A 13,524-nucleotide genomic window follows, 5' to 3' on the forward strand; every position below is an offset into this window, starting at 1 on the left:
CGCTGAGTTACTTGTAGAGGTACGTACAGGAATTATGTAAAACTGCTAAAAATATATAGTACTAGTAATTTATTTCACATTGTGGACAGGCCTCCTCTCACACTGAGAAAGATTGAACGTTAATCACCACGCTTGCTCAATGTGGGTTGGTGATTTCAAACTTGAAGGTCCAGGTTTCCACCTTGATCAGTCATTGGTCTTGATGTGCAAGGTATACTTAGAAAGTAGTAGTAAGGTATATAAGATCAGCCAGCAGTCGGGTCAGCCCTCCCCGCATACCTCGCGCTGCAGAAGGGACGAGCCGAAGTGCTGAGAGGCATCGAACTGCTCATAGATAGGATGCATAATGAGGTCGCTGAGTTACTTGTAGAGGTACGTACAGAAATAATATAAAAACTGCAAAAATATATAGTATAGTAGCTAATTCCATATTTTAGAACAAAGCTGGGGGTGTCTTTGGGTATATTTAGAAGTTTATACAGAGAGACAGAGAGAGGTTATAGAGAAAGAGAGATATGTTTTACTATTAGAGGTACGTATATTTTTAGCCTTTTATCGTCCCACTGCTGGGCTGCGGCCTCCTCTCACACGAAGAAAGATTGAGCGTTAATCACCACGCTTGCTCAATGCGGGTTGGTGATTTCAGACTTTATAGTCCAGGTTTCCACCTTTAATCAGTCATTTAGTGTCCAAGGTATACTTAGAAAGTAGTAGTAAGGTATATAAGATCAGCCAGCAGTCGGGGCAGCCCTCCCTGCATACCTCGCGCTGCAGAAGGGACGAGCCGAAGTGCTGAGAGGCATCGAACTGCTCATAGATAGGATGCACAATGAGGTTGCTGAGTTACTTGTAGAGGTACGTACAGAAATATGTTGTAGGAGTAGTTTATTTTGGAATATTTTAGCACAAGGCTGGGGGTGTCTTTGAGTATGTTTCTATGGCTCTAGACAGACGGACTGCATTTCAACTGCAATCCAACTGCAAATTTGCGGTTCAACGGCAGTTTGAAGACAGTTGACACGACTGCAATAGAACTGCAAGTTTTAAGTGTCTTTTATTTAAATATAACTGTACATAGTAGATTTTAAAGCAACAATACTTTATTTACTCAAAGAAATGTTATATAATTAACACAAATTGTCTTAAACATAATCCTGTTACAGCCTTTTATCGTCCCCACTGCTGGGCACAGGCCTCCTCTCACACGGATAAGAATCATATAAAATATATTCTCTAGTTTTCTTTTTATGGTAATTTGAACCCTATTCCTTCACAGGTAATGGACATAATCCTGCACTGCGTGGACCAATCTCATTTGAAGAATAAAGGCTTGAACGAAGTATTTCCCGCCATCTGTAGATACAACCAGGTGTCTCATTGTCCCGCTACCAGGAGGATTGCAGGTATACCTTCATATATATGACGAGCCGTTTTCCCGCGATTTCACCCGCGTCCCGTGGGAACGACTGCCCGTTCCTGGATAAAATATAGCCTATGGCACTCGGGAACATTATAGCTAACAATCAGTGAAAGAATTTTGGAAATCCGACCAGCGGTTCCAAAGATTACCCCTATATACAAACTTACAAATTTTACCTCTTTAAAATATTAGGATAGATTGTTATTATCTGCCTAGCCGCTTCGTAAGTATGTTGGGGTCGGCTCCTAACCAGATGCAGCTGAGTACCAGTGTGCCACATGGAGCGACTACCTGTCTGACCTCCTCAATCCAGTTACTTACTGGCTTCTGACTACTCGTAACGACTGCCAAGGATGTTCAATGACAGCCGCGACCTACAGTTTAACGTACCATCCGAAACACAGTCATTGCTGTCTAAGATATACTTAGAAAGTACATGCGAATTTAGAAAAGTTGCATTGGTACGTGCCTGGAATCGAACCCACGCACTCATACTTGAGAGGTTGGTTCTTTACCCACTAGGCCACCACGGCTTTTATAAAAACTAGCTTCTGCCAGCGGTTTCACCCGCATCCCGTGGGAACTTCTGCACGAACCCGGATAAAGCCTATAGCCTTCCTTGATAAATGGGCTATCTAACACTGAAAGAATTTTTCAAATCGGACCAATAGTTCCTGAGATTAGCGCGTTCAAACAAACAAACTCTTCAGCTTTATAATATTAGTATAGATACCTTGTTAAAATCTACGTTTTATCCCACAGTGGGCAGCCACACAGGCCAGCTAGCGATGTACGAGCTCCGAGCCGGACGCTGCCAGTCTCTCGCCGCCCACGCCGGCCCAGTCACCGCCTGCGCCTTCAGCCCTGACGGACGCTACCTCGTGTCGTACGCCACGGCTGATAATCGGCTTTCTTTCTGGCAGAGTACTGCTGGTAAGTGCTTAGTAGTGTAGTTCAGGTCATAATTGTGTAGTCCAGGCCATAATTGTGTAGTCCACTTCATTATCATGTAGTCCACTTTATTATCGTGTAGTCCACTTCATTATCGTGTAGTCCACTTTATTATCGTGTAGTCCACTTCATTATTGTGTAGTCCAATTCATTATTGTTTAGTCCACTTCATTATCGTGTAGTCCACTTCATTATTGTGTAGTCCACTTCATTATCGTGTAGTCCTCTTTATAATTATGTAGTTATCTTTGTCAACTTGTACTTCTCCTCATCATGTATTCCTATTATTATGTGTAGTTTACTTCACTTCATCTTCTGGTTCACATTATCATCCTGTATTCCACCTCAACATTATATAGTCTACCTCATCATTTAGTACTCTTTATCATCGAGTAGTCTTTTTATCATTATGTAGTTCATCTTATGATTGTGTAGACCACCTCAGCATTATATAGTATATTAAAGTCTATTTCATCATTTAGTACTCTTTATTTTGTCTAGTAGTCGTTTTTAATATTTTATAGTCTACCTCATCATCTTGTAGGCCACCTTATAAGCATGTAGTCCACCTTATCACCATGTAGTCTACCTTATACTCATGTAGTCCACCTCATCATCATGTAGTCCTCTCCATAATCCTGTATTACAAATTCTGACCACACATCTCAATTCCAGGTATGTTCGGCCTAGGCGCAGCACAAACTCGTTGTGTGAAATGCTACAGCACGGCTCCAATGGCGGACGTGGCTCGTTTGAACCCGCTCGACTAGCGAGGCTCGTTTGGACTAACTCCAGGACAGTCACTCTCATGCTAGCAGATGGGTCAGAAACGAGATTTAACGTGTAAATATATTTTCATGTCAATTGTATGAAGTTAGAATGTTAACTGTTAGAAGAAGATATAATTGTTGGTTTTTGCTAGTTACTTGTTTCGCATAATATATTGTGTATTGTAAACAATTTAAATTTACTGTTTTTTGTAATTCCGCTAAAAATATGTTTGATTTATATTCTGGTAGTATATACTTCACGCACAATATAACCATTAACTTTTGCAGAATAATAATTATATTTTCATATGAGTTATGCTATCATCATCTTTAAAGAAATACCGTCGTACCACAAAACTTTTAAACGTCAGTTAAACACTTGTCTAAAAATGTCAGATTATGACGTTGAAATAAGGTCCATTTTGCAGCCACACTTTTTTAGACAAGTGTTCGACACATGTTTAAGTTTTGTAGTAAGACCAATATACTCTAAGTTTGTATTTCATAGCCTTACTGTGGGTTGCACCATTTAGCTATAACGATAACCGAACCATTTTCAGTTGGCAAATCGCCGATGTGACCAATGGGCGGCAAGTATACGGCTGGTTATGGTTTGGTTATCGTTATAGTTGAATGGTGCAGATCAATCTTATACTACTGAACTGATTCCAGAAATTATATCACTATTAAAATCCCCATTTAGCCTGAATGCTCGTCTAAAACTAGTTATTAAATTAATGCAATATGTAAGTATTGTTTATCGAAATATCTTTATTAATATAAAAATTAAACTATGTTTAAAACGTATAAAATGTATGTTGTCTAATATAAATATTGTTACCATCCAAAATGTATATTAATGAATAACTTATTTATATTAATGCTTAATATTTTAGTCATAAGCTGGGATTGTAAATGGAGCTTAAATACACTTATCATACATTTGTTTGGACCCTGAAGGCTCCGAAACTACGGAACCGATTTGAAAATTCTTTCACTGTTGAAAGCTACACTCTTCCCGAGTAAAATAAGCTATATTTTACCCCGGTAAGGGCAGTAGTTCCCACGGGACGTGAGTAAAACCGCGGGAAAACGGCCAATATATTAAATCCTCCATAAAAAAACTTTCCGCTTAGAAATGTTCTTGCGATAAATTAATGTTTCATAAATGAGTTCAGAACAATAATATTAAAGCGTAGCTTTCTTAATAAGCTCAGCCTTGTCTATAATTCTGTAATATATTACAATTAATGTATGAATGCTTATTTGTTAATTACTATTATTATATCTAGTTGTCGCAAGCGCGGCTGCTGTGCACGAGGTCTCGGGTTCGATTCCCGCGTCAGGAAAAATCGCTAAGAGGATTAAAGTTGGTGATTGATACACTCGTGCATCGGAGAGCACGTAAATGTCGGTCCTGCGCCTGATCTCTCCGGTGGTGTCGGATTGTCGTCCCATCGGGCTATGAGAGTTAAGGAATAGTGAGTGCGCCTGTGTCTGCGCAAATGCTCGTGCACTATAATATGTCCTGCGCAGTTGGCTGATCTCCTTAAATGAGAACAGCCGCCGTAGCCGAAGTCGGCCTTGGACGTATTGCTATTATTCTTGTGGAACTCGCCCGAGTACCTAAGTGTTGCCAGCACACAGTCATACTTAATGTAAAAAGGTACAATAATGACTTTAAAAGTTATCATATTATTCCAGCGACGAGATAGATAACATACATTTCGTCACTATTAATAAAATTAATATAATTGTGTAACTGTAAATTATTAATTAATGTGTGTAAATGTTAATTAAATAAATTAATGATTAACTACTATAACCCCACGCTGTATTAAAATGTTATAATAAACTGTGTATTTATTCCAAAGTTATGAGAAAAAAATTGTTTGTTCTGCAAAATAAAAGAATGCATTTTTCTTTTTGTTGTAAAATGTGACGTTTGGATATTGTAATGAAGTATTATTTAAATTGATGTTGTTATTTTGTATATTGTAAGGCACTGTAATCAATGTTATATAATAAATAAATATGTTACATTTACTGTTTGTTATTATTGCTGAGCCCATAATCATTAAGCTTAATTAAGTTACGCTGTAACGCGCGCCTTCTTTTCCGTGGTCGAGTCCATGGCCATATAAGGCAATCGCATGATCACCGAGCCGACCAATACGTGGCCGGCCGGCAGAGGGGTGGAGCGAGGGCCTACTCTCACGAGCGGGGACGCTCGCTAAGTCGCCAGTCCGGCGCACGACGCCATGTATTTCGCACGCTGTGTTAGCTCTCGCTACCGTGATTGTGAACTGTCTGACGTGTGATTGTGAACTACCTATGTAACGCTTTTTAATATTACTTTCGGGAAAAATTCAATTAACGCCTAATGTCCGGGTTTTTAACTTTGTCCGGTTTTGGCGAAATTCGAGATGGCAGCCCTAACTAAAGGTAACCAATCTTGATATGAATTTTACATTAATACAGGTCAGAACAAAATAGGTACAGCTTCCAATTGTCACGACGCTACGATCCTTGGAAAATCTAAATTAACCTTAGTGGAGACCACGGACTAGCAAGCGCAGCGTAGGACTACCAAGATGGACAGACGATCTTATAAAGGTCGCCGTCGACGCTGGATGCAGGTCGCCTCCAACAGGTATCTGTGGAGATCTAAGGGGAGGCCTATGTTCAGCAGTGGACGTCCTATGGCTGAGATGATGATGTTGAGCTACCTTAGATGTAATAAAGGCATGTTAAAATGGGTAAAATTAGGTAACTAATCCGGTAAATTCTAAAGAAATACATTAGAAGAACAAACTCCTAATTGTTATTTTATGCTTACGTTTCGAGAGTTTTTTTAATATACGACTAACCATTTTCCCACGGTTTCACCCGTGTGTGTCCCTTGGAAACTACTGCCCGAATCAAGATAAAATATAGCCAATGTTACTCAGCAAGCAAGAGTGTAGCTTTCCAACAGTCAAATAATTTTTCAGATTGGTTCAATCGTTTTGAACTCTTTAGTGTATAAAAAAATGTTTATTCTTTATTACATAAGGTAATGTTAATAAAAACAACATACAAGTTTTTTATTAATAGGAGAATAAACTTTATTATTTATATTTACAATACATATAAAAACTATTCTAGTAAAGCAAAACACCAGCCAAGTGCGAGTCGGACTCGCGCACGAAGGGTTCCGTACCCTTCGTGCGCAAGTCCGACTCGCACTTGGCCGGTTTTTAATTGTTGTGAACAAAAAAACGATTCGTTATACGATCTAAAAATTCGATGACGTTCCGTACCTTGCTTTTGGAGACTTAAAAAAGAAAATCTCAAGTGAATTTTCGGTAAAAGTCGATTTTCCTTACCTGTATCTTAGTTTCTTCCCTCCATACTCACAGCACTAGCGAGTGAGTGAGTGAACTATTCACTATAGTCAGCCAATCAGAGGCGCTCACTCAACGAATTATTCTTATTTTTACTTCAATTGACTTCAATCAAAACAAATTATTCGCAGAATCGTCAGTGAAAACTTACAAATACTTACAATAACTTCATGGTTTTGCAGTTTACTTTACAAAAGTATTCGTATTGGCACGCTAACGAATTTACGGAGTCAAAAGTAAGAGTTCATTATAAACTGACCCACGCTCGTGCCAAGGTTCGAAGAACGTTTTCTCTGGACTAGATACCGAGTGGGGCTTATTTTATATGTTCTGTGATACTTTAGTAGGTACCCACATTACCCAAGATATATATCAAAATCTCTGGTGGATTCCTTTGCAAATATATTAAAGGAATCTAGCTTTTGATACCTACTGTAATTCTGATACCTACTTGACTGCCTTTACCGCTAAAACCGTCGTGTATTAAAACCAGAATAATATTGGTACGTTGGTGCCTCTCTGAAGTGTAAACATGTGTCCTTTCCTCCGTTCTAAAGCGGATGAGGAAGAAATAGAAGGTGATGGGTCAATGGACCTTACGGGCGCTGAGCTGCAAGCTGATGAACAAGATTTTGACATGGACTCTGTCGAAGAAGAAGAAATTGAGGTCTGGACTGATTCTAAACAAAAGAAAATAGATGCTGCACTTCTTACGTTTATAATCAGTTCGTTACAAAACGTTTCAGTAGTAGTAAGCTTACGTGGATTATTAGCAACTCATGAAAATTACGTTATACCAGAATGTGAAGATATAGTCGAAAGAATCCTACCACATATGCACAATGCTTGTTTTAATGAGCTGAAAGCAAGTATACAAGAAGCAAGTTCAGTTTGTCTTTCTATTGAACAATGGAAAAATATCGAAAGGGAAAATATTATATCCATCACTGCCCACTACGTAAACTCTGAATTTGAACTAAAATCTATTTTACTCAAATGCTGTGAATTTTATTTTATGATGCTGAAGAAAGCATAACATTTTTCAAGGAAACGTGTAATGAATGGGACATTTTGGGCAAAATAAATGGTTGTCTCTATAACAGAAATTCAAAATACTCTACTAATATCAAGGAAGCTTTAAATTTGTTGGGCTGGGATGACTATGTCTGTGCCGCTCACAAACTAAACGTAATCCTGAAGAAGTCACTTGAATTATTCAAACCAATTTTGGTAAAAGTGAAGAAAGTAGCCGACCACTTCGTAAATGACTCCACGAGCATGTCGAAGTTGAATTTTATCATCAAACAGACGAGGATGAACCACAAGAAATAATGGATGCTCTCACCCGTGAGGATATAACCTACGAAATGATTGAAACATTTCTAGAACTAGAAGATACCATCGCTGCAGTATTACATGAAAACGAGTTACCTCTGTTTACTGACGAAGATTGGAGTATACTTAACCAATTATTCAGGTTATATGAACCTTTATCGGAAGCAATAAAACAATTAGGTGCAGGAAACAAATATGTGTGCAGTTCAATTATTATACCTACTATCAACGTTTTAAAAATTCATTGCAAGCGATGGATGACAGCCTAAACTTTGAAGATGTACATGAAGAAATAAAATGTTTAATGGAAATATTAAATAAGCAATTTGAAGATATTGAGTCTGACCCCAACTTGGCTATGTGTACTTTATTGGACCCTAGGTACAAAATGTCTAAGTTTAAAGACAGGAATGCTGCTGATGCGGCCAAAACAAATTTGGTGGCTGAGGTAAAAAATCTTGTGAACCTCAACAGTATTTCTGATTCGGGGAAGACAGAATCTGGCGAAGATAATGAAGGAAATGTAATTCCAGAAAAAGGTTTAATCAATGATTCAGAAGACATTTTAGTGGTCGCTCAAACAGAAACAGACCAGTACATCCAAGCTGATTTAACCGATTTAGAGCCAAGCGTATGGTGGCAAAATAATCAGGAAAAATATCCCCACATTGCACAGCTATTTAAGACTAAATGCAGTATTGTGGCTACCTCACTTCTTAGTGAATATTTGTTTTCAGAGAAAAATGGTTTTTAGTCCACAATAGGAAATTATTATCACCGGACATAGCTAAGTATCTGGTATTTTTAAAAGAAAATGTAAAGGATGACAGTGATTATTTTAAATTTATGCCTTAAAGCTGTTTTTGTAACTTAACATTTGTAGCTACTTTTAAGTGCCTTAAGCCTTAAAAAATGTCATACCTACTTGTTAAATTATTCCCTTATTTTTGTTATAAGTACTACTGTTAGTGTGTTAATTAATATTATAATATAAAAAAACTACTAACAGACCTGCCAAAACTCTAATGAATACTATGTTAAAACCGCATCAAAATCGGTCCTGTAGTGTATGGAGCCTGAATTTGATTCCAATTTCTACTCATCATGTGATTGTTATTACCTTAATGTTTTATTTATCTATAAGAATAAAAACTGTAAAGGTACGTTTTGAATGCCAGCTGCCTACTGCACTCGCAGCGATAGTAGAATTTTTTAACGATGTCAAAATCATCAAATGACCCTCCCGCTGTGGGTTAGCAGCGGTGAGGGTGTCAGACTCTTACTGACTAAAACCGTCGTGTTCCGACGTAGGCCTTTATGTACCAGGGCCGCGGTAACTCTTTCGAATAATCCCGCAGCTCAGTAGGAACTCAAAGCTGCCAACTAGTTCACCTGCGGTCGGCAGCTTGCTTTCAAAACGACCCATTATATTTTCTTTAAGTTAAAACGAAATCTATATTCGTTGTCTTTTTGATTTTTTATTCTGTCTTTGTTACTAAGAAGTAAGAACTAAAGTGTATCTAATTTAAAATTAGAATTTGACACAATAAATACTTCCTCTTGTTCTATAAATAAACTTTTATTATTTAAAACATCATACTTCCCAACTATGTTCAGTTCCAGTTTAAGCGCCTGCAGCTTTGTACTATTGTGCCACATGGCGCGACTGCCCATCTGACCTCCACAACCGAGTTGCACGGGCAAACCGATATCCTTTGGTAAGACTGGTTGTCAGACTTTCTGACAAACTCGATAACGACTGCCAAAGATGTTCATATGGCAGCCGGGAAAAATTATCGTACTTTCCGAATCACGGAAGAATTATTGGGTTATTCCCGCTCGGTAACACCCTGTCGTCAACACTGTTGACGATCGGGAAAGTTTCGTTCGTTCACAGTGTTGACGAACGCTGGTTTTATTTTAAAATATGGAAAGACTTGTCATGGATTTTTAAAATGTTTTAATAGATTATGTTAGATCTTTTGAAACACAATTAACTAGAAAATAAAAGTGGCCTTATCATGTGCATAATAACCATTTTACACTAAAATAATAAGTAGCGTTCGTCAACACTGTGAACGAACGAAACTTTTCCCGATCCCACAAAGCGATTTCGGCCCGACCCGGAGTCGAACCCGAGACCTCGAGCACAGCAGCCGCGGTTGCGACCACTAGACCAACGAGGCAAGTGATGATGATTATTACTATATAGACGCCAGCAGGTCGACCAGGGGCCCGATTCTCCTAATTTTACTTAAGCGACATACAATTCACGTTCGACTCGATTCAACTGAGATCTAATCCCGACTCGATTACGATTGAAGCGTATGTGGCATTCCGCTATTTTTCTTTGAAATAAACGTCTTTATCCTTTTCTGTCATTCAATAATGAATCATTTTGTCTGCATATGATTTACGATTGCAAAATCATTGTACAGCAAACTACCGTATAGACCAAAATCACCAAAATAGCAGACCAATCAAATGTCAATCAAATACGATTGGTCTTTTATTAGTAGCAGAATGCCCGATATGGTTAAAACTGCTATTGCGATCATAATGCATATTCGATTTCTATTCGATTTTGACATTATTAACTTAGGAGAATCGCCCCTGCCCGAATCTGTATAATTTTACCAAACGAACATTAGGTAATCTTCTATTGTGATAAGGTTGAAAATCTATTGAAGAAAGACAGATGAAGGTAAGTTGACGTGCTGTCGTCTATACCAGGAAAATAAGAAAGTTGGAATTAAAACCACATTAATCATACAATGAAAAAAAAAAAAATATTTTTCAAGATTTTTATTTGATGATTAAGTACAAAACTTACAATTAGGTTAGGAAAAAATGCTTTTATCTATGAAATCAATTGCATGAAAACTCAGAAATATGCAAAGGTCATGATATTTAAGCTTAACTTACATTTATTTATTACAATATTTTTCTGTTTTCAACAAAAATTGAAATATAAATTTTAACAAAAAAAGAAAATAAAAAAAGAGAACAGACCATTCTCGCTTAACGTCTGGTGTGGTAGTGATTAACATCTTACCTATGAACAATTAAAATTAACAACATTAATTGACAAAGAAAACTAATTTCAAAAAATGCTGACAATATTTTTATACACATAGGTACATACATACATGCCCACAGACTCTTTCGAGAAATCAGTAAGCGATTAGTGGAGTCCACTCGTGACCAAAGGGCTGGCCTATACTTCGGTCAAAGGATATGCATTGCCATCCAGCGTGGCAATGCAGCCAGCCTTTGGGCACGATCCCAGCTGACAGCGATGCGGATGAATATTTTGATACTTAGTTTTAATATTTCCCTATCATAAATTGTATTCTTATTATTTTAATTAAATAAATTTAGTTACATACATACAGGTCGAAACTGATATTTTTTGAAGTCGGTTAAAACAGCTGTTTTGTTTGAGTACAGTTTGATGGCAAAGTAAAAATGGAAATAATCATAGTTTCATCATCCCCGAGCCTTTTCCCAAATATGTTGGGGTCGGCTTCCAGTCTAACCGGATTCAGCTGAGTACCAGTGATTTCAGTGAAGATAATCGTAGTATATTATTATGTAAGAAATAAGTAGGATCTAATTATTCTTTAAATTTTATTATTTTAATTATTATTTAAAATATGATATGATATATTTATCAGTTTAAGTTATATAATATAAAAGCACTTATTGGCTATTGAGATATTTATGAAAATAATATGAGCTTTCTGAATGATGATGATGCATGAAAACAATATTTATTTGTTGTATTTGTACCTAAGTGGCAATTCCATGTGGTATTCAAACCAGTAAAGTTGTCAACCTAGAATTATAATATCATTTCCATCATCTCCCGAGCCTTTTCCCAACTATGTTGGGGTCGGCTTCCATTACAAAATCGGTGGGATTATAAAATCTAATAGTGACCAAATAATTAATATTTTTCGATCATTCGAATAGGAACGGTCCTCAAACAAGACAAGAAAAGAAAAAAGGAAAAGGCCGCGAAAATTACAATAAGAGGGCAAAGGGGACAGGAGCGGCTGAAGGGTGGTGAAGACGCCAACTCAGATCACTTGCCCAGCATCACTGACCCACTCGCCGCTTAGGTTGTCCGATTTTTGTAGGACAGATAATAATCGGGCCGATTTTTGTAGGGCTGTCTGACAAGGTCCTCTTTACGGATTTTATCGCGTTAATATTAATTTCATAAAATAAAATAATTTTGCATGTAATTCTGACATTTATGGTGTAAGCAGTATGTAGCTAAAAACTAAGTAACCAAGTAAACTTTTTATATGGGTTATGGACCTGAATTAAATCATTTTTTATTTTATTTTATATTAATATAATTGAATCCCGACTGTCTTTTTTTCTCCAACTCTCCCATAAAGGGCTTGCTGAAAGAGATTTCATTGTTCTGTTTTGCTTCTTGTCTCATAAACTGTTAAATAAATAAATAAGGATTTTCTGACCAAGTTATTGCAGGAAGTGTGCGTTGCTTTTCCGCCATCTCTTTTCTCCTACAAAAATCGGTCACCGATTGTCGGACGTGAGCGGACAGGCCTACCACGAAGCATTCCTCCTAGCAGAGCTACTAACCCTGCTCTAGCGGCTCCACTCTGGACGGCCAATGAAGGCAAGCCAGAGGCGGGAGACCAGTCCCTCGTCATCGAGGTGCCGACCGGAGGTGAGGAAAGGTATCCTCTCCCTGGAGCACTTGGTATAGCATCAAATGAACCCCACTGTGGGTGCAGCGTTCTTCAATCGTTAGAAAATTGGGGAAATAACTATTTAGTTTATTTAGTAAGGAAATAAATAATTAGTTATATTTTTGACATTCATAAGTGCTTGTAAAGGCCTAAATGAAATAAATGATTTGACTTTGATTTATAGAAATTAAAGTAATATAAAACTCACGAGGCTCTTTTTGGCCTAATTAGTGAAGGGACTGATTCAGAAGGCGGTACTCCTTGAAACAGAGCGAATTGTGAGGAGGTTTCTGTCTCTGGGGCCCTAACCATAGACCTTGGACTCTGTGCCCGATATAGGTCCATTTATTTTTAATATTTAAAATATATGGATATGTGTAATATATGTATTTGGACTTTGTGCAAAGAGAGGAAGAAATAATAATTACCAGCTAATCTAATTATCTAAATCTATGCGTACCTAGCCTATTACTGCTTAACATAAAAAAAAAAATTAATTTAAACGCTACCAAAATAACTAATACTTACGTATTAAAAAATATATTATTTAAAGACTAAAAGTGGCGCTGATAAGCACGGTTTGTTAATATCAATCATTGCCAATCAATAAGGTCGAACAATCTGAACATCTATCTATTTGCATCAACAGCCAAATAAAGCGTAGCCAACGCGCCGCGAGCCGCAAAATAGTCCTTATAGCATGACTAGCTTCCGCCCGCGGCTTCGCCCGCATAGAGTTCGGTTATATAGCGTTTCCAAGAGAATTCTTCAAAGTCCGGTATAAAAACTATCCTATGTTCTTTCTCAAAGTCAAATCTATCTCTGTACCAAATTTTATTAAAATCAGCACAGCAGTGGTTTAGACGTTTACTGATTGCATTTTTGGCATTAGTATCAATCACTAATCACCCCTGATAGATTTATTGGAAATATAT

At 37.5% G+C, this 13,524-nt stretch overlaps 1 pseudogene; it reads left to right on the forward strand.

The window, feature by feature from the left end:
• LOC135116674 (WD repeat-containing protein 7-like) overlaps positions 1 to 5,185 on the forward strand; it is a 115,593-nt pseudogene extending 110,408 nt beyond the window's left edge.
• The last annotated feature ends 8,339 nt before the right edge of the window (positions 5,186 to 13,524 follow it).

Source organism: Helicoverpa armigera, chromosome 27, assembly GCF_030705265.1.
Source record: "Helicoverpa armigera isolate CAAS_96S chromosome 27, ASM3070526v1, whole genome shotgun sequence".
NCBI classification, from domain to species: Eukaryota; Metazoa; Arthropoda; class Insecta; order Lepidoptera; family Noctuidae; genus Helicoverpa; species Helicoverpa armigera.